Source organism: Sciurus carolinensis, chromosome 11 (assembly GCF_902686445.1).
Source record: "Sciurus carolinensis chromosome 11, mSciCar1.2, whole genome shotgun sequence".
Taxonomy (NCBI): domain Eukaryota; kingdom Metazoa; phylum Chordata; class Mammalia; order Rodentia; family Sciuridae; genus Sciurus; species Sciurus carolinensis.
In genome coordinates, this window is record NC_062223.1 from 58,402,796 (window position 1) to 58,423,377 (window position 20,582).

At 37.7% G+C, this 20,582-nt stretch overlaps 1 protein-coding gene across 1 annotated transcript in view; it reads left to right on the forward strand.

Annotated features, from left to right (window-relative positions):
• Positions 1 to 420: 420 nt before the first annotated feature.
• The window catches only part of LOC124959920 (mas-related G-protein coupled receptor member X1-like), a 31,830-nt gene continuing 11,668 nt past the window's right edge, over positions 421 to 20,582 (forward strand). Inside the window, exon 1 of the mRNA XM_047518400.1 lies at positions 421 to 497. The gene's annotated coding sequence lies outside the window, so the exon portion shown is untranslated. The remainder of the gene's footprint in view (positions 498 to 20,582) is intronic.

The window sequence follows — 20,582 nt, forward strand, 5'->3', positions numbered from 1 at the left end:
CTAGCAAATAGAGTTTAGAAAGCCATTTACTTTTTATTTTATACACTTGGTGGCATTGGGAAAGAAGTTGGAAACATGCACCTATTACTGCTTTAGTTGGAAAGCCCTCCAGCATGCATTCCATTGCTTGGCATTGCTTGGCAGGTGACAGCAAGAGTCTCCAAAACAGCAATCATTTAAAGGAAGGAGGAAAAGATGTGGTGGGTAGAGGCAAGGGTTGATTAGATAGGACTAGTGCCACATCAAGTGTTGAGAAACATCTCAGGATGAACCTGACGCAACAGACTCCACATCCTCATTGTCCAGCAGGTCTCTGCACAGGAAACCACTGGGCTGTCCAGCATCTCCATAAGACTCATGCAGGCACCAAACTTCCTTCCAGTTGCAGAAGGCACTTCTTCTCAAGCCAGAGAGGTATCCTTTAGCAACTGTCAATCCCAGAGGATCTTCCCTTCAACACGGGCCAGCTTGCCACATCCAGCAAGAATGGAGGAAAGGTAAGTCTTTCCCAAGAACTTACTTCTAAAGTCACTGCTGTGTCTTTCCTCCCCATCCATGTCCACATCGGGGTGGAGCATTCAAGAAACCCTAGGGCTCACAGAAGGAAAGCACATGAAGCTTTCCTCTGGCAACTTGGATGCTCTCGAGCTTCACTGCGGGGAATTCAAAGTTGCTAACCAAGATTGTTAATTAGGGTCCATCCTCATGCACTTACCCTTGAGGCTTCTGCAAACTTTTCAATTGATGGACTCAAATAAATGTATTTTCTGACCAGGAATATAGTGGCCCAGCCAGATCTGATGCAATTTTAGTTCACATCTAGTCATTGAATTGATGGCAGACCTCAGCCAGTTGTCTTGAAAAATAACAAAGACAGTCCTCTACCAGAGCTGAGCAAGAGCAAAGGCACTATTCAGCCTTGTAGATAAAGTAGATATTCTATGAAGATAAAGCCATGTAGACATGTTTGCTCACCCAGGGAAATTAGCAGCTGCCTATTCGAATCCTAGGCTAGACACCATAGCAAAGGTCTCTTCCTGCCCAAAAACATCACTAACAGACAAAATAAAAAGATGACTGCCTCCACAGATGTACAAACATCACAGAGAGAGAGAGAGAGAGAGAGAGAGAGCGCACTTACCAAGACTCAGGAAATCATGATACCTCCAACACAAACTACAAAGCCCAAACAATTGACCCTAAGCAAAGGGATATCTAAGAAGTGACAGAGGAAAAAAAAATCAGAAAAGTCCTCTTTAAAAATTCTGTGAACTTCAATGACATAAATATTTAAAAATTAAGATATGAGGGTAAGGTGGTAATTGCGTAGATGATCATCTCCCACAGAGATACCAATTTGAACAGCTCTCCTCATTCATTGAATGAGGAAACCTTCACAAGAGCGAAGGAAACCAGAGGGGAAATTGGTTTGGGTTTGGGGTTTTTTGTTTGTTTGTTTGTTTGTTTTGGTTTGGTTTTGGTTTTTATACCAGGGATTGAATTCAGAAGCACTTAACTACTGAGCCATATCCCCAGCCCTTTTTCATATTTTATTTAGAGACAGGGTCTCAACCTCACTAAGTTGCTGAGGCCGGCTTTGAACTCACAATCCTTCTGCCTCAACCTCCCAAGCCACTGGGATTACAGGCATGTGCCACAGTGCCTGCCAGAAAGACTGGATTTAGTATAACAATAAGAAAGTCCCATTGAAGAAGGCAGGAAGGAAAGAGTTGCCCACATCAGCATGGAAGAGGGAGAGGAAATTAAGCCCAGGCCTTAAACTTGAAACCCAATACCAGGCCTTTCAGTCAAATCTAGTACTGGGGAGAGTACTGGCCCTGACACCAGGTCAGTAATCCAAGGAATGATTCTCTGGACCTTCATTAGCCAGGGGGCCAAGCAACTGTCTCCACCACCTTCTCCGAACCTCAGCAGCAGACTCCACCTACTGGGAGGTAGGGCAGCAAAGTGAGCACAGAACTTTACCTTAGAGTTAGGTCCCAGGTGCACTGTGGTGAATTCTAGGCAGAACTAAAATATCCCTATCCCTGGTGAAAAGTGGCAGACACAGTGGAGACTTGCCCTGGCACCCGGCAGAGATCTTTGCCCTAGACGGACAGACCTGCATTTTGGCCAGCATGGCCATAAATCTCACAGTGGGCCTGGGGTGAACCTCCAAGACTTTGAAGGTCCTTAAAGCTGTGATACTCAGTTGTGACCCAGCTTAGAATCATTCAAGGGAATGTTTCCTTTATCCCCTCCCCAACTTCAGGTTATACAGAGGGAAGCAAAGCTCCATGCACTAGGGATTAACACGGTAGTAAGCATAGGACCTTGTCTTGAAATGCACTGTTGGGCCGACTGGGAAATGACAGCTATCACTGGGTTATCCTTACACCCCTGTCTTCTGGTAGGTATCCATAGATATGTTTGTGGACCTTCCAGGCAGAGAGTCATGTGGCTCAGTTGATTGGACTTGTGTCCTGGCCAAAATCACCTTTAGATAGTTTCATGGGTATCACAGCAACAAGCAGTCTATGATAGCATGGGTCCTGGTGTACACCCGTGTTGTACTATTTAAGTGTATTGTGCAGTCTGAGTGCGATCCAGCATGGTGGCATGGAGTTGGGGGCACAGAATTGCCCATCACATCTTTCCCCGACACAGGCAGTACAAACAAAGAGAGAATAATTGTCTGTGGACAGAAAAGGGAAGTAGGAGCCAAGTTGTTGCATAGAAGCCTGGAGCTGGTCCTCTATAGAGATGCACAGAACTGGAGAGAATCCCACAGTGCCTAGCTGCATAGTGTTGAACAGATAAAGTATTTATGCCTGCCATGGCATTGGGGAGAGAATTACAGAGAGAAACTACACCTCTTAGGCTCTCCCCTAGATTATCCAGAAGAGCATGCCAACTGTGATTTTGGGAAAAGCTTGGGCTTAGACCATCCCCTAGTGGTGAAAAAGCAACAACACACTAACAGTAAATCACAAACCTGGAATGAGGGTGCAACCTAGGTATGAAACAGGAAAATGAACCAAGGACTCAGAGAAAATAGGCAGATTGATTAGAATTTCCAGATTGTAAAATCTGGAATAAATACTCAACCCTTCAATATGCATAACATGTAAACCAACAAGCATCAAAAACTGTCAGGAAGGTCTGTTGTAGAGCATATGCTTCAACACAAAACAACTTAAGTTCAATCCTCAGCATCAAAAAAATATTTTAAGCAAATAAATAAATGACAACAACAATGATGACTTTCAGTGAACCATGACTTCACTTTATGAACAAAGCAAAATGCTGGGAAAGGACCATAGAGTAACCAACATGTGCAAACTGATAAGTTGGCAGAGAATTCAAATGACTGTATTAAGGAAACTAAGCAAGCTTCATAAAAGCACTGCAGAACAATTCATGACTCATTCAGAGAACAGAGAGATTGAAATGAGTTTTTTGTTATAGTATGTGCCCTTACAAATATGTACAACAAATACTGTCAACATATGACAACTCTGTTGCACCAATGAAAATGAGTAAACAAAAATAACATAAAAAACAAATCAGTAAGCTGAAAAATACACCAAGTAAAATATTCAAACAATAAAAGGCAAAAATGGCAGAGATTAAACAATCAAAATCAGCGAACTCAAAGTTAGGCTGTATGGCAAGACATAGGTAAAGGAGAAAAGAAAAATAATGAAGGGGAATGAGAAAACTTATGAGAACTTTGGAGCAGCCTTAAAGAATGATATTTTTGTTATTGAGATTCAAGAGGGACATGAAAAGGCCAAGGGAGCAGACAGATCATTCAAACAGATAAAAATGAAAATTTTCCCAAACCCAGAGATGGATACAAATATCCATAAAGTCAAAGGTCACCAGTCATAGTCAACACAAGCAAGTGTATCCCAAGACGTGATAATCAAGCCTTCAAAGCTTAAAGACAAAGATAAGATTCTCAAAGTAGTAAAGGAAAAGGAATAACACTTAAGGGTACTCTAATTTATCTGACTGCAGACTTCTCAGAAAAAAACTTAGAGGCCAGGAGGAAGTAGGATGAGATTTTTACAGTTCTGAAGGACAAATACCACCAACCAAGAATATTATGCACATCAAAGCTAGCCTTGGAAATGAAGGAGACACAAAGGCAATTCCAGAGGATCAAAAGCTGAGAGAATGTATGAGCACCAGACCTGCCCTACAAGAAATGCTGAAGGGAGTTTTTCAAGCTGAATGGAAGAGATGACAAGGAGACAGAGGAAAACATCAAAGTTATAAAAAACATGGGTAGGAGAAATTATACAGAACAATACAGAAAGTTCTAATATTATAAGTATGTTTATTTAGTACGTTATAAACATGGTGAGTAAAGCAATCAACTGTTTAGTATGAAGACTAAAATACAAAAACATTAATAATAATAAATACACTAATATTTTAAGAAATAAGAAAAATAGAATGTTGTGAATCAGAACTCCAAAAATTTTAAATGTGAAGCGGAATGGACCGTTAAGTGTAGAGTTTTTATTAGTATTTTTTCCTTCCTTGTTTCTTTTACTACCTTTGTGATGAACATTTAGTTACTCTTATTTTTAAATACTCTTATTTTAAAATATCTTGTTAAACTCAAAAGATGTATTTTTTTAGGCTTATGGTTAACCTAAAGCAAAATTCTGTTATAATAGAGACACCAAACGTAATAAGCAAATAATCAAACCACACTATGAGATTAAATCAATCACACAGAAAAACTATTTAAATAAACAGAACTACAAAAAATAGAAAATAACTAACAAAATGGCAGTGGTAAGAATGTGGTTACCAATAATTGCCTTGAAAATAAAAGATTGGGAATGAAGGGAAGGGAGGGAGGAGGGAAATCGGAAGGACAGTAGAATTAATTGGACACAACTTTCCTATCCCCAAACCCTAGAAGGGTACCATCATCCTTGCATTCCAACATGACTCCCAGCCATGGCAACATTCCATCCTAGGACAGAGGAAGATAGGAATGGGCGATTATGCCGCTTCTGTTAACCCCATAATCTGGGAGTTGATTACATCACTCTCCTCACTTCCCATTGGTCAGTTCCTAGTCACATGGTGCCATCAGCATCAAGAGGGGATGGAAACAGGATACAATTTTTGACCTAAAATACAGCCAATCACTGTTACAAAAGAGAAGAATGGCTACTGGGGGATTCTAGCCATCTCTACAAGCCCTGTGTTCTCTCAGATTCTGTACCCATATGAAGATTTGAGGTGAGCTCCTAAGAAAAAGATTCATCAGGCCAAGAAAAGTGACAAAGCCTCACACAGAACTCCAGGAGACCAGGGGTTGACACTGGACCTTCTATTGAAGATGTCTATTAGAGCATCTGTTTCTTTCATGTTTGGTGAGAATTTTACAATTAATGGCTCTTAGGGAACACATTCTAAACATCTAGTAGTAAATAAAACCCTCATGACATAGTCCTACAGAGTCTCACTTTTGATGAGGCAGACAGACACACTGCACCCTAAAAACAGATGTAAGAACTGTGAAGGACCTGGAATAGAGAGAGCAGAATTCCTACTTTGTCTTCCATTTCCCCTTAAAGTCAACCAAGGTTGTGAAGCAAGACTTTCTAGAGGATCCCATATGAATGCATCCACTTCTGGGTGACCCTCTTCAGGCCCGGAGGAAGGTGTGTCCTCCTCATTCAGAGCTTCTTGCTCTGATGAGTCCTCCGGATTCCAAAGTAGTGACTGCCTTTTGGGGGCAGCTGCTATCTATTCCTAAGTGACTTCCACCCACCTCTGTTAGCTTGCCTTATGTGATTGGTTTTTCTTCCCCTCTGTTTCTAAAGTTTGTTATCTAGATTTTGTTTCATCCACAATTTTGACTGTCAGGTGGAATATAACTTGGGAATTACTCCTTTGCTTTTCCCACATACACTACAGTCAACACAGAGGCGACAGGTCCAAAGGGCTGGTCAAAAAGGTGAAACCTCATGGGCTCAATTCCACACTGAGAGACCAGTGACTCTCATCCTTTTTGTTCTCCAATTCCATCTGCTATAAAATGGACAAAATACTGTTTTGACCTCATAGGATCTTGAAAGAATTCCAAGAGAAAATATTGGATAAATTCTCCATCAGATTCTATTCATCACAAAGTATGCACCAGTCCCCTTTCTCTAGGTAAAATCTGTGTGAGCAACTTCTTTAAACTTTAAGCCCTGAACACTTTCTATTTCCCCTCATAGATTCCTTTTATAAAGTTTTCATCAGAAAGAATACTCTACTTAAAGATGTTCTGGAAGAGAGAATGAAATAGATTTAGAGAATCCATAGCACACTAGTAAGTACTCCTTCACTAGATATTCCTGCACTTTAAATACCTCATTTCAATGGCATTCAGACATCACAATTACTTAGTACTTTCTTTTCTATAAAGCAGAACTATTCTGATCATACTCAAATCTTACCCCCACACTGTGCACCAAGGGACTCTAGGTACTCAGCAAAGATACACTGAAACCTCACTTCAAAGGCATATTGGTGGTAAAAATCTCACTTATTTTAGAACATGTAAGTACTTCTAAATAAACCAAGAGCTGTCCATAAAAAGAATGATCATGCATAAAATCTTCTTTATCTCATTTCACATGTGTTTTCTAATACCTTTGTGGTATTTTCATCTTTATTTTCCACTTAACCCAAATCATCTAATATTACAAAACTCTTCACTCATGTGTTCATTCATTGAATAAGAATTGAGAACACTTGGGCCACACAATGTAAGCACTAATCATATAAAACAGGCACCTGTCTTCAAGGTCTCACATACTGAGCTATTTCTAGGCCCAGTCATCCTCAGACCTGTCCTTTCCTGGCCCTAAAAGGACTTCTTTGGAGGGAACCATCTTAGTCATGGGGATGTCATGATCATTTCTGCATCTGTCTCAATTCTTGCTCCTGAGAGAAAATTTCTTGCCCAAATCCAAATAGTGCTGGTCCATAGTTCTAGTCCATTAAGTGGGAGGGTTTGAACCACAGTGTTCTTCCATGTCATTTAGAAGTCTTGAGGTTCAGGTCTGGGAGCTCAGAGTGTTCAGGCAATAAGTACTGATTTGAATTCAAATTTGAATTCCATGATATTCTCCAACTCCACCCATTTACTTGCAATGCCATAATTTCATTCTTCTTTAAAGTTGAGTAATAGTCCATCATATACATATACCACATTTTCTTTATCCATTCATCAATTGAAGGACACCTAGGTTGGTTCCATAGTTTAGCTATTATGAGTTGAGCTGCTATAACATTGATGTGGCTGTGTCACTGTAGTATGCTAATTTTAAGTCCTTTGGTTATAAACTGAGGAATGGGATAACTGGGTAAAATAGTGGTTCCATTCCAAGTTTTCTGAGGAATTCTCCATTTTCTTTCACTGAGGAATCACCATTTTGCAGTTCCACCAGCAATGTATGAGTATACCTTTTTCCCCACATCTTCATCAAAATTTATTGTTGCTTGTATACTTGTTAATTGCCATTCTCATTGGAGTGAGATAAAATCTTAGAGTTGTTTTGATTTGCATTTTTCTAATTGCTAAAGATGTTGAACATTTTTTCATATATTTGTTGATTGATTGTATTTCTTCTGTGAAGTGTCTGTTCAGTTCCTTAGCCCATTTATTGATTGGGTTATTTGGTTTTTTTGGTGTTAAGTTTTTTGAGTTCTTTGTATATCCTAGAGATTAATGCTATATCTGAGGTACATTGTGGTGAGGACTTTCTCACATTCTGTAGGCTCTCTCTTCACATTACTGATTGTTTCTTTTGCTGAGAAGAAGCTTTTTTAGTTCGAATCCATCCCATTTATTGATTCTTTATTTAACTTCTTGCACTTTAGGGATGTTGTTAAGGAAGTCAGATCCTAGGCTAACATGGTGAAGATTTGAAAACCAAAGGTCAAATGATATGCAAATGCTAATTCACAATATGGGGGTGCAGGGATATGGAAGAACAGAGTTACTTTATATTAGGTAGAGGGAAGTGAAGGGAGGGAAAGGGGCCTGGGGAGTAGGAAGGATAGTACAGTGAAACAGACATTATTACCTGATATACACATATGACTGCATGACCAATGTGATCCTACAATATGTACAATCAGAAAAATGAGAAATTACACTCCATTTATGTATGATCTATCAAAATGTATAAATGCATTCTACTGTCATGTACAACTAATTAGAACAAATAATTTTTTTAAATGAGTCTCAGAAATATATACTAAATAAAATTAAAAATCAACCAGATTATCATTCATAGTTCTCTGAGCAACATTCTCTAATTTTAAATGTATTTTTGTTCTTTTGGTTTTCTTATCAGTTTTTCTTTATTTTTTTCTATTTTATATTGGTTCTTCTTGGTTATATATAACAGGTGAATCCACTTGCATAAAATTATACAAGCATGGAACTACATTGCTTTTTAAATATTATCTGTCATATGACAAGTACCTAAAATTTGTTTCTAGGAATTTCATTCTTTTAATTGATCTGTTTGCCCTTACATTAGCATCATAGTATTATTAACTAAAGCTTTACAAAAAAAAATTCTGAAGAATTAGGTTGGCTGATCTTACTGATTTATTTTCTTATAGGGTTTTAAATCATCAAATTCCATGAAAAACTATTCTGACAATTAGAATTGTTGTATTTTAACTGTTTAATCTCTCAATCCATTAATGTAGCACATCTCTTTGGGTAGTTATTAACTCATATCTTATAAAAAAGGTTTTATAAATCTCTTCCTAAAAAAAAAAAATTTGTATTTCAGGAATCTCTGAATCTTGCTAGGTAACTTCATCTCTATTCCCGTCTTCCTCCTCATTATTTGTTTTTTTAATTTGATTCATTGTACACAAATGGTGTACAACTTTCATTTCTCTGGTTGTACATGAAGTAGTCACAGTGTTTGTGTAATCTACATGTACATAGGGTAATGTTTCAAAATATTTTTTATTCAGAAGACAGTACTAAAAAGTAATAAGTAGCATAATTTTTAGCATAAGGTACAAACAGGGAAGACATAGGAGATAAGGCAATATTTTTAAGTTCTACTCTAAATGAATATAAATAGCAAATATTATGAAATGAACAAAAGAAAAACTATGTGTATTGAACTCTTTAAATTTCATAAGAGAATTCATTTGACCCAGTTCTTCATACTGATGAATTAAAAATAGAAATACAAGTTTATTATTCAAAACAAATGATAATAATAGAAGTGAGAAAGGGAAGGGTGGAAAGTGGAGGCCTCTGGAACATTGGGTGCAGGGAGACTTTGAACTTGCCTACACTTCTCTGTCATTTGGAACAAAACTATACACATAAATGCATTACTGCTGTGACAATGAAAATAAACAAAAACAAGGGGGTCATGCCATGATGATCCTTGAATGACTCAACAATATCCATAATTCTTTAGTTATAAAGCCCCATGATGTAAACTCACATTGCCTGACATTGCAACCTAAGCTTGTAGTTTGCAACTAAACACAGAATAGCAATTACTTATGGGAGGCAGATGAAATATGTTTGAGACAGGACAGGATGGATGGAAAGGGGACAGGATGTGGGTGGAAAGGGGAAAGACCTCAGAAACATCTTGATGAAGATTCATGTTTCAAATGATTCTTCTCCAATTTTCTTCCAGTTCCTGTATAGGAAATTATAGGGGCCATCCAAAAATCTTGATAAGCCTCCCTTTGTCATCAACTTTTATTCCAGCTACTGTAGGAATCTCATGATTTTAGAGAACAAAGAAGTGTACTCTTCCGTCACTCAACCTGAGACACATTCTTTCCCTGGAGCACCTCTGCACAGGCGAATGGAAGAGAGATAAGGTTCATTCCAAGTCCTAGATTATTCCCAAAGTTTGTTAAGGTGTTGTGGCCTAAGGTCACACCCCTGATTTTCCAGTTAGGGGTGCTACATGCAGGGGGTCATGGAGCTTTCATAAGGGAAAGAGATGTGTCATGGGTGCATCTACCATTGGAGATCCAAATGGAGTCAAAGAGATATTTGTCCTTTCTGATCAAGCTCCTCATTTTCTTCCTGTATTCCAACCATTAAAATCTACTTTAATAGTAAAGTAGACAGTAACATCCTACATTCATTTGGGGAGCAGGTGACACTCAGGTATTGCTTCCCAGAACTGGGTTGCTGAAAATCCAGATTTCCCTGTTTTGTATGCATTTCAAAATTATTTTCCTTTGTGTATCTGGAAAGCTTCCAGGAAGAAGCAGGTAGACAAACTGGAATAACTGAGTAGTACTAAATGAAAGTATTACTTACAACAATGGGTACATGTAAGGAAAAACAACAGTACATGATGAAACACTCCAAGGTAAGCGATAGTGAAGCACTATTTCTACATTTAGGCTTACAAGCACAAGAGAAGGAGCCATTTCCACACAAATTGTAGCCATTCTACAGCTGTAATCACAGGACAATATGATCAGGAAGGTTGAAAAGCACAGCCATTGCCAACACAGAGTGTCATGGCACGAAACTGAGACACGCAAATATCAGCTCAGCAGTTCAACTGGGGCACACCCTATGCCTCTGTGTGCCAAGATGCTTCTAGGTACTCAAAAAAGTTATATTGAATCCTACCTCAAAGGCAATTAGGGATCAACTAATTGATCAAGTTATATGGGCATACACAAGTCCTTCTCAAGGTACACAGGTTTGTCTACAGTAAGAATTATAATAAACAAAATTATCTTCATAACATTATGTGTGCAGGCTTTAATGCCTTTTTTGCATTTTCAATTTTTATATTCCACTTAACCCAAACCATCTAACACTTTCAGTCTCCTCATCCATGCATTCACTCATTGAATGAATATTGAGAACACTGTGGGGCATGCAAAGCTAGGCACTGGGGATATTAAAGTGCTCTTTTTTAATGCCTGATACACTGAGCCATTTCTAGCCCACAGTTGGCCTCCCGCCTGTCCTAGAAAGGCCTCAGTCCCCTCATGGTCCCAACCTATGGTCTTCTTCCTCTTCCACACATGGGCCAGTCTTTTTCACAGTGTGGCATGACTCTTGGTGTGTCTTAATGAATTCTCCAAAAAATGGTCCTGAGAATCAACCATCAAGCAACAAGCACTAAGTCTTTTTTTTTTTGTATCCCAGTGTTGTCAGTGGAAGATTTCTAAGCATGAATTCAAGTATTCCAGCTCAGGAGATGAAACTTACACCACTGAATGGAAGTGATAAGGCCAGTCCTAGAACTTTCATCATGAAAATCTTGATCCTGAACCTTTTTACTTCTGAATCAATCAGGTTGAGAAAAAAACCTCTCAAATCTAGGTTAGATTCAGGACATTATTTCAACTATGCATTATTATCATAGTTATCATTAGCTTCATTACTACATTTGTTGAGTATTTTTATGGGTTATGCTCTGTATATGTTTCCTTACAAAAATTATAGCTTTGGAGGTCCACATTAACCTTATGATTTTTAGGTCATTACCATCCCAGAATTGTTAATGGAAATAAAAGTGGGTGTGATCCTTTTTTTAAAATTTTTTAACATTTATTTTATCTTATTTTCACTTATGTTAAGGAATAAAAGGATAAATTACAGACTGGGAAAAAATATTTGAAATTTATATGTTTTAGGTGTCTCCAGAAAAAAAAAAAAAAAACAGAATCGTGTGTGTGTGTGTGTGTGTGTGTGTGTGTGCACGTGCGTGCATGCACACATGTGTAGTGAGAGATTCAATTTTTTTTTAATTGGCTAACACCATTGTTGGAGCACGCAAATTCAAATTGTATAGGGCAAGCAGGAAAAAGTCTAGAGATCCACAAAAGAGGTGATACTGCACCTGGAATGTGAAGGCAGAATGGAGGAGACTTCTATCATGCTTGGGAATCTGAGCCTTTTTTTATGAAAGATCTTGGATTGATCGGATGAGTCCTTCCCACATCATGATGAGTCATCTACCTTACTCAAATTCCACTGATGTAAGTATAATGACATCCAGAAAGCAACATTCAGACTGGCATTTAACCAGGCATCTGCATACCCTAGACTAACCAAGTTGACCCATAAAATGAACTAACATCACATATCCAACAACAGTTACACTCATTATATGTGAACAACATCAAAACTTAATAGTAAGAAAATAACACTTTTTAGAATGAGCAAATGTTTGAACACTTTATCAAGGAAGATATACAGAAAATCAAGAAGCACATACAAGATGTTCAACACCATTAGGTGTGGGGAGTCATCCTTATCTAGTAGAATCAGAGGAGGTTGAACCTCAGGACACAGAGACCTGACTTCTTGGAACTGGCAGACAGGGAGGTCTGTCCCAGATTTCAGGGGAGTATGTGACACGGTGGGAGTGGTTCCCTGCCTGGTTATATGATAGTTTCCCTGAGTAAATTGGCTCCCCTAACTCCACCCCATCCTGTTCATCACAGAAGAAGCCCCTCCCATTCTGGGCCCCTTTACCTGTGTGACTAGTTGGGCTACTCCAAGTTGTTAGAGTCCAGATTGGTATGGCCAGACCTGTCACATCCCCCTCTCATTTAAAGAGAGTATTGGCTCTGTGTGTTTATTAATGAGATAAGTTTATGGGTAATTTATTGATTTATAGCCAACATCATCTTCTGGCAGTTAACCTTTTCTCATCCACGTGGGACACATCAGAGAAACCCCCACATTTAGGCATTTAGAAATGGAAAATAAGCCATATTGAGATACCACTATATACCTATTAAAATAGTTCAAGTAAAAGTGCTGACAATACCAAGAACCCACAAGCATGCAGAACAACTAGAGCTTGCATATATAGCTGGCAGCAATGAAAAATGGTACAGTCATTCTGGAAAATACTTTCTTCTGAAAACTTAAACATGCACTTCCAAATGACCCGGATTGAGGAAAGCTGGCAACCTTCTATGGGCTCTAGGGGTTTGTGCAGATGGATGGTAGAATGTCCTGGACACATATCCCCAGACCTTGCTTAAAAGACACACTTGAATGAAAACTTTATTATTCAGAAAGAACAGTGGCAAATTAACAGGAAGAAATGACTCCCATCTTAAGGTGAAGTGTTGTTTACTATTAAGACAAAAATAAAACATATTTTAAATGGATTCAAAAAATCTTTCTCTGAGTAAGAAACCAGACAAGAAAAAAACACATTATGTGATGCCTTTGCATAAAATGCCCACAACAGACAATCGATAGAGACAGAAAACCTGCGGAAAAGAGAAAGTGGTGTGGATGAGAATCAGAAATGAGGGATAACAGTTTAAAAATACAGGGTTTCTGGAGGTGGATAAATATGTTCCAAATTTAGATTGAGATGGTGTTTACACAACTGTACATTCTAAAAACCAGTGCACTGGACGTTTGTATCATACATTAATGCTCACTAGAGGGCGTCCACTGATAAAAGGGAATAGAACAAACAAGTGAATGAATAGCTTCCACTAGATGTCAGCCGGCCTCTGTACTTTGCACCCCTACTACTGGTGCAGAAGGATCATGGATGGAAGGGCCATGGTCACAGAGATTACAGTGATGCATGTGGCCTCAGCATGATCTCACTCTCACTGGTATGGTTTGGATGTGAGGTGTCTTTCAAAAGCTCCTGTTTAGGTAGAGTAGAAATGTTCAGAGGTAAAAGGATTAGATTCTGAGAGTTATAACCTAATCAGTGGATTAATCCATTTGTTCCATTAATAATTGAAGGGAATAACCAGGAAGTAACTGTAGGCAAGTTGGGGGGTGACTGGAGGAAGAAGGTTGTTACTGGGGTAACAGGAAATAGTTAAAATCAGAGTCAAAATCAATGAAATTGAAGCAAAAGAAACAATCAGAAAAATTAACAAAATAAATAGTTGGTTCTCTGAAAAAATAAACAAAATTGATAAACCCTTAGCCACACTAACAAAGAGAAAGAGGGAGAAAACTCGAATTACTAAAATTCAGAATGAACAAGGAAATATCACAACAGACACGAGTGAAATACAAAACATAATTAGAAGCTATTTTGAAAATCTATACTCCAACAAAACAGAAAACCTCGAAGACATCAACAAGTTTCTAGAGAAATATGAATTACCCGAAATGAACGAGGAGGACATACAAAACTTAAATAAATCAATTTCAAGCAATGAAATAGAAGAAGTCATCAAAAGCCTACCAACAAAGAAAAGTCTGGGGCCAGATGGGTTCTCAGCCGAGTTCTACAAAACCTTTAAAGAAGAGCTCATTCCAATACTCCTCAAAGTATTCCATGAAATAGAAGAGGAGGGAACCCTCCCAAACTCGTTCTATGAAGCCAATATCACCCTGATACCTAAACCAGACAGAGACACATGGAGGAAAGAAAATTTTAGACCAATATCCTTAATGAACATCGACGCAAAAATTCTCAACAAAATTTTAGCAAATCCCATACAAAAATATATTAAAAAGATAGTGCACCACGATCAAGTGGGTTTTATCCCAGGAATGCAAGGTTGGTTCAACATCTGGAAATCAATAAACGTAATTCATTATATCAACCGACTTAAAGTTAAGAATCACATGATTATTTCAATAGATGCAGAAGAATCATTCAATATAATACAGCACCCCTTCATGCTCAAAATACTAGAAAAAATTGGGGTAGTGGGAACATTCCTTAACATTGTAAAGGCCATCTATGCTAAGCCCAAGGCTTATATCATTCTAAATAGTGAAAAACTGAAAGCATTCCCCTTAAAAACTGGAACAAGGCAGGGATGCCCTCTTTCACCACTTCTATTCAACATCATCCTTGAGACTCTAGCCACAGCAATTAGACAGACCAAAGAAATTAAAGGGATACGAATTGGAAAAGAAGAACTCAAACTGTCCCTATTTGCTGATGATATGATTATATACTTACAGGAACCAGGAAATTCCACCAGAAAATTTTTAGATCTCATAAGTGAATTCAGTAAAGTAGCGGGATATAAGATCAATGCACATAAATCTAAGGCATTTTTATACATAAGTGATGATTCTTCAGAAAGAGAAATTAGGAAAACTACCCCATTCACAATAGCCTCGAAAAAAATAAAATACTTGGGAATCAATCTCACAAAAGAGGTGAAAGACCTCTACAGTGAGAACTACAGAACACTAAAGAAAGAAATTAAAGAAAACCTTAGAAGATGGAAAGATCTCCCATGTTCTTGGATAGGAAGAATTAATATTGTCAAAATGGCCATACTACCTAAAGTGCTATACAGATTCAATGCAATTACAATTACAATCCCAATGATGTACCTTACAGAAATAGAGCAAGCAATTATGAAATTCATCTGGAAGAATAAGAAACCCAGAATAGCTAAAGCAATCCTCAGTAGAAAGAGCGAAGCAGTGGGTATCACAATACCAGATTTTCAACTCTACTACAAAGCAATAGTAACAAAAATAGACAGGTAGATCAATGGTGCAGAATAGAGGACAGGGACACAAACCCAAATAAATACAATTTTCTCATACTAGACAAAGGTTCCAAAAACATGCAATGGAGAAAAGATAGCCTCTTCAACAAATGGTGCTGGGGAAACTGGAAAACCATATGCAACAGAATGAAATTAAACCCCTATCTCTCACCCTTCACAAAAATCAACTCAAAATGGATCAAGGACCTTGGAATCAGACCAGAGACCCTGCATCTTATAGAAGAAAAAGTAGGTCCAAACCTTCAACTTGTTGGCTTAGGATCAGACTTCCTTAACAGGACTCCCATAGCACAAGAAATAAAAGCAAGAATCAACAACTGGGATAGATTCAAACTAAAAAGCTTTCTCTCAGCAAAGGAAACTATCAGTAATGTGAAGAGAGAACCTACAGTGTGGGAGAATATCTTTGCCACTCATACTTCAGATAGAGCGCTAATTTCCAGAATCTATAAAGAACTCAAAAAACTCTACAACAAGAATACAAATAATCCAATCAACAAATGGGCTAAGGAAATGAACAGACACTTCACAGAAGAAGATCTACAAGCAATCAACAGATATATGAAAAAATGTTCAACTTCTCTAGTAATAAGAGAAATGCAAATCAAAACTACCCTAAGATTTCATCTCACCCCAATTAGAATGGTGATTATCAAGAACACAAGCAACAATAGGTGTTGGCGAGGATGTGGGGGAAAAGGTACACTCAGACATTGCTGGTGGGGTTGCAAATTAGTGCAGTCACTCTGGAAAGCAGTATGGAGATTCCTCAGAAAGCTTGGAATGGAATCACCATTTGACCCAGCTATCCCACTCCCTGGCGTATACCCAAAGGACTTAAAATCAGCATACTACAGAGATACAGCCACATCAATGTTCATTTCTGCTCAATTCACCATAGCCAGATTGTGGAACCAACCTAGATGCCCTTCAGTTGATGAATGGATAAAGAAAGTGTGGCATATATATACAATGGAATATTACTCAGCCATGAAGAATGATAAAATTATGGCATTTGCAGGCAAATGGAAGAAATTGGAGATTATAATGCTAAGTGAGATAAGCCAATCTCAAAAAACTAAAGGACGAATGATCTCACTGATAAGTGGATGATGACATATAATGGGGGGTTGGAGGGGTTAGCGTTAGGGTTAGGGTTAAGTTTAGGGTTAGGGATAAGGAGGGTGGTAAGAATGGAGGAAGGAAGAACTGCATAGAGGGAAAAGAGGGGTTGGAGGGGTGGGAGGGGTGGGAGGGAAGGTAAAAAAAATAACAGAATGAATCAAACAACACTACCCTATGTAAATTTATGATTACACAAATGGTATGCCTTTACTCCATGTACAAATAGAGAAACAACATGTATCCCATTTGTAAAAAAAAATGTACAAAAGGCATACATGGCTTCAGCAATGAGGAAATGTAACAATTATTTTAATATCTCTATTAAATATTTAAATATAGAAAAAAGAAAAGGTATTTCACCTCTTTTGTTAGATTGATTTCCAAATGTTGGGGTTTGTTGTTGTTGTTGTTGTTGTTGTTTTGTTTGTTTTGTTTTGTTTTGAAGGCTATTGAGAATGGGGTAGTTTTCCTAATTTCTCTTGCAGCAGATCTATCACTTAGATATAGAAATGCATTAGATTTATGAGTGTTATCCTGCTGCTTTGCTTAATTCATTTATTAGTTCTAGACATTTTCTGGTGGAGTTTTTTGGGTCTTCTAAATATAGAATCATGTCATCAGTAAATAGTGATAGTTTCAGTTCTTTACCTATTCCTGTACCTTTAGTTTCTTTCTTCTACTTGCACTGGCTACAGTTTCAAGGACAATGTTGAATAGAAGTAGTGAAAAAGGCATCCTTATCTTTTTCCAGTTCTTGGAGGGAATGCTTTCAATTTTTCTCCATTTAGAATGTTGGCCTTGGGCTTAGCATAGACAACTTTTCCACTGTTGAGGTATGTACCTACTATCCCTAGTTTTTCTAGTGTTTTGAGCATGAAGGGGTACTGTATTTTGTCAAGTGCTTTTTCTGCATCTATTGAGATGATCAAATGATTCTTGTTTTTAAGTGTATTGTTAGGATGAATTATGTTTATTGATTTCCATACATCAAAACAACCCTGCATCCCTGGAATGAACTCCGCTTAATCATGGTGCACTATGTTTTTAATATGTTTTTGTGTGCCATTTGTCAGAATTTTATTGAGAATTCTTACAACAATGCTCATCAGGGATATTGGTCTATAGTTTTCTTTCCTTGATGTGTCCTGGGTTTTGGTAATCAGGGTGGTAATACTTCATAGAATGAATTTGGAAGAGTTCTCTCTTTTTTCTATTTCATGTAATAACTTGAGGAGTATTGGTGTTAATTCTTCTTTGAAGGTCTTCTAGAACTCAGCTGAGAATCCCTCTGGTCCTGGGCATTCTTGATTGGTAGACTTTTGATGGTGTCCTCTATTCCAGTGCAAGAACTTGATTTGTTTAAATCACATATGTCCTCCTGCTTCAGTTTTGGTAGGTCATTTGTCTCTAGAAATTTGTTGACGTCTATTGTATTATATAAATTTTCAAAATAGTTTCTGATTATCTTCTGTATTTCAGTAACATCCATCATTATATTTCTTTTTCCATCACAAATTTTAGCAATTTGAGTTTTCTCTTTTTTCTCTTCATTAGTGTAGCTAAGGGTTTATCAATTTCATTTATTTTTTCCAAGAACCAACTTTTTGTTTTGTCACTTTTTGAATTGTTTCTTCTGTTCCAGTTTCATTGATTTCAGCTCTGATTTTCATCCATCAACAAGCAAATACACTTTCTTCTCAGCAGCACACAGATCTTTCTCTAAAATAGACCATATCTTATGCCACAAATAAACTCTTAGCAAATACAAAAAATTAGAGGTAATACCCTGCATTCTATCAGATCATACTGGAATGAAATTAGAAATCAATGATAAAATAAAAAATAGAAGCTACTTTAACACCGGAGATTAAATAATACACTATTGAATGGTGAATGGATAGCAGAAGAAATCAGGGACAAAATTTTAAAAATACTTAAGAGATAAATGAGAATAGCGATACAACATGTAAAAATCTCTGAGACACTATGAAGGCAGTGCTAAGAGTTAACTTCATTGCATTTAGCTCTTTTATTAAAAGAATAGAATGTCAATGAATAAATGACCTAACATTACATACCAAAGCCCTAGAAGAAGAAGAACAAATCAACACCAAAAGCAGAAGACAGGAAATAATTAAAAACATTTTGACCCTTTCTAAAACAAAGAAACTATTTGAAAAGGGAAATTTCCAGGCATGGCAAATACTTGAGGTAAATTGCATCTAGTGAAACAGGTAGATAGAAATCCCTGATTTATTATTGCTTATTGGGCAGCCAGAGGAGACCCAGAGGCAAGAGACCTATAGCTGCAGGGTACAGCTTTGAGGGGAAGGGATCCCAAGACCTTGCTGATATAGAATTGGAGTGGTACAGTAATTACATGCTGGTGCTGCCTCACTCTCTAAGATCGGGCCATCTCCTTGTAAAATGTTAAGGCTACAGTAACTATAGGAGCATCCAGTCTTTTCTCCAGTCTTCTCTTTTTTCATATGGGGAATCTGAGACCCACAGAGAAATATATTATTTGTTCCAGTTCAAATGATTATATGTTTGCACTGGCTAGATTAAAACCCCAAAAGTTATTTCACTATTTAACTGTGTAAATGGTGGGAGGTGCTCTTTCAAAATAACCCTTTAGCTTTAGAACATTCTAAACTCTGTTGAAGATGAAGACTGGTCTTTATAGAAGGGTTTATTCATTGTGATATCTTTGCTCAAAAGAGAGAAAAGAAGGGAGGGAGGGAGGAAGGGAGGAAGAGAGGAAAGATGGGAAGAAAAAATAAATAGATACTTTGTTGGGCTGGTCTTCAGGCACCTTCTTCAGTTTCTGACATCCTAGCAGCTATGCTGCATTGTTCAAAGTTCTAATTTTGTTCAAAGTCAAAGACCAATCCATGCTTTTGTGATTATGTCAAGATGTATCCTGGTGTTGTAACGTAACTAAAAAGATTTCTTTTTAATTTTTTTAATAAATTAAAGGCCCACGATAAGCTCCAAAGGATAAACTGGCCAAGGGCACAGTTATGCCATAATCCAAGGTCAAAAGAGCAAAGGGTAGGGAATTCCTCTAAATCATTTGCAAAACAAGTAAGCATTGTCAGGAGCACAACTCATTTCTGAAGTTCAGACTTGGATGGGAAAATGTGGGAGCCAGAAGGAGAAAGGCCCTTGGAATTATCTTATTCACAAGCTTCACTTTACAAATGAGGAATGTGTGCTTTGGAGGGGAAGGAATACAATCACAATTCAAAAATTCACAGAGGCCAGGGAACAGAAGCAAGATGAATCAGATAAGAGATATCTTAGAAATGTCACAGGAAGTGGTGACTTTCCCCTTCGAGAAAAACAACAAAGCAAAAATGCTGCAAATGACAAGCAAAATTTAGCCTTAGATGAGGTTTAGAGCGTGGGCTATGGCAAACTGGACACACCCAGCCTCAAGGGGCCAACTGCTGCCCATCTCCATTTGCAAACTGTCATATAATGATATAATCCAATATTCTGTTAATTCTTTATAAATATGAATTTTTACTTGAAGTGCTTTGTAAGAATGACAAATGCTTCGAATTAGTTGCAGACTAAACAAAAAACTTCTAGAGTCTGATTCAGTCTCAGCCTTCTAGTTTTGCCCTCTGCAGAGAGGACTTTGGGTAGGAAGAAAGGGACCTCTGAAAAGCCCAGGATTCCATTTTCACCTTAGCAGTCCATTTGCTTCATAAACTTTCAGAAATCACCTCTGTAGCTTAGAAAGAAAAAAAAAATACATATATATATATATATACATGCTTAAAAAAATAGCACTGTAACCTGTGTCTAGCACCAGAAATAAAAATATCAAGGAAACATGGAGGAAGATAACAGAGACTGTGATTTTCCTTCACATTCTCCTGGGATCATGCAGAGCTGCAGGAACTGAGAGTGTG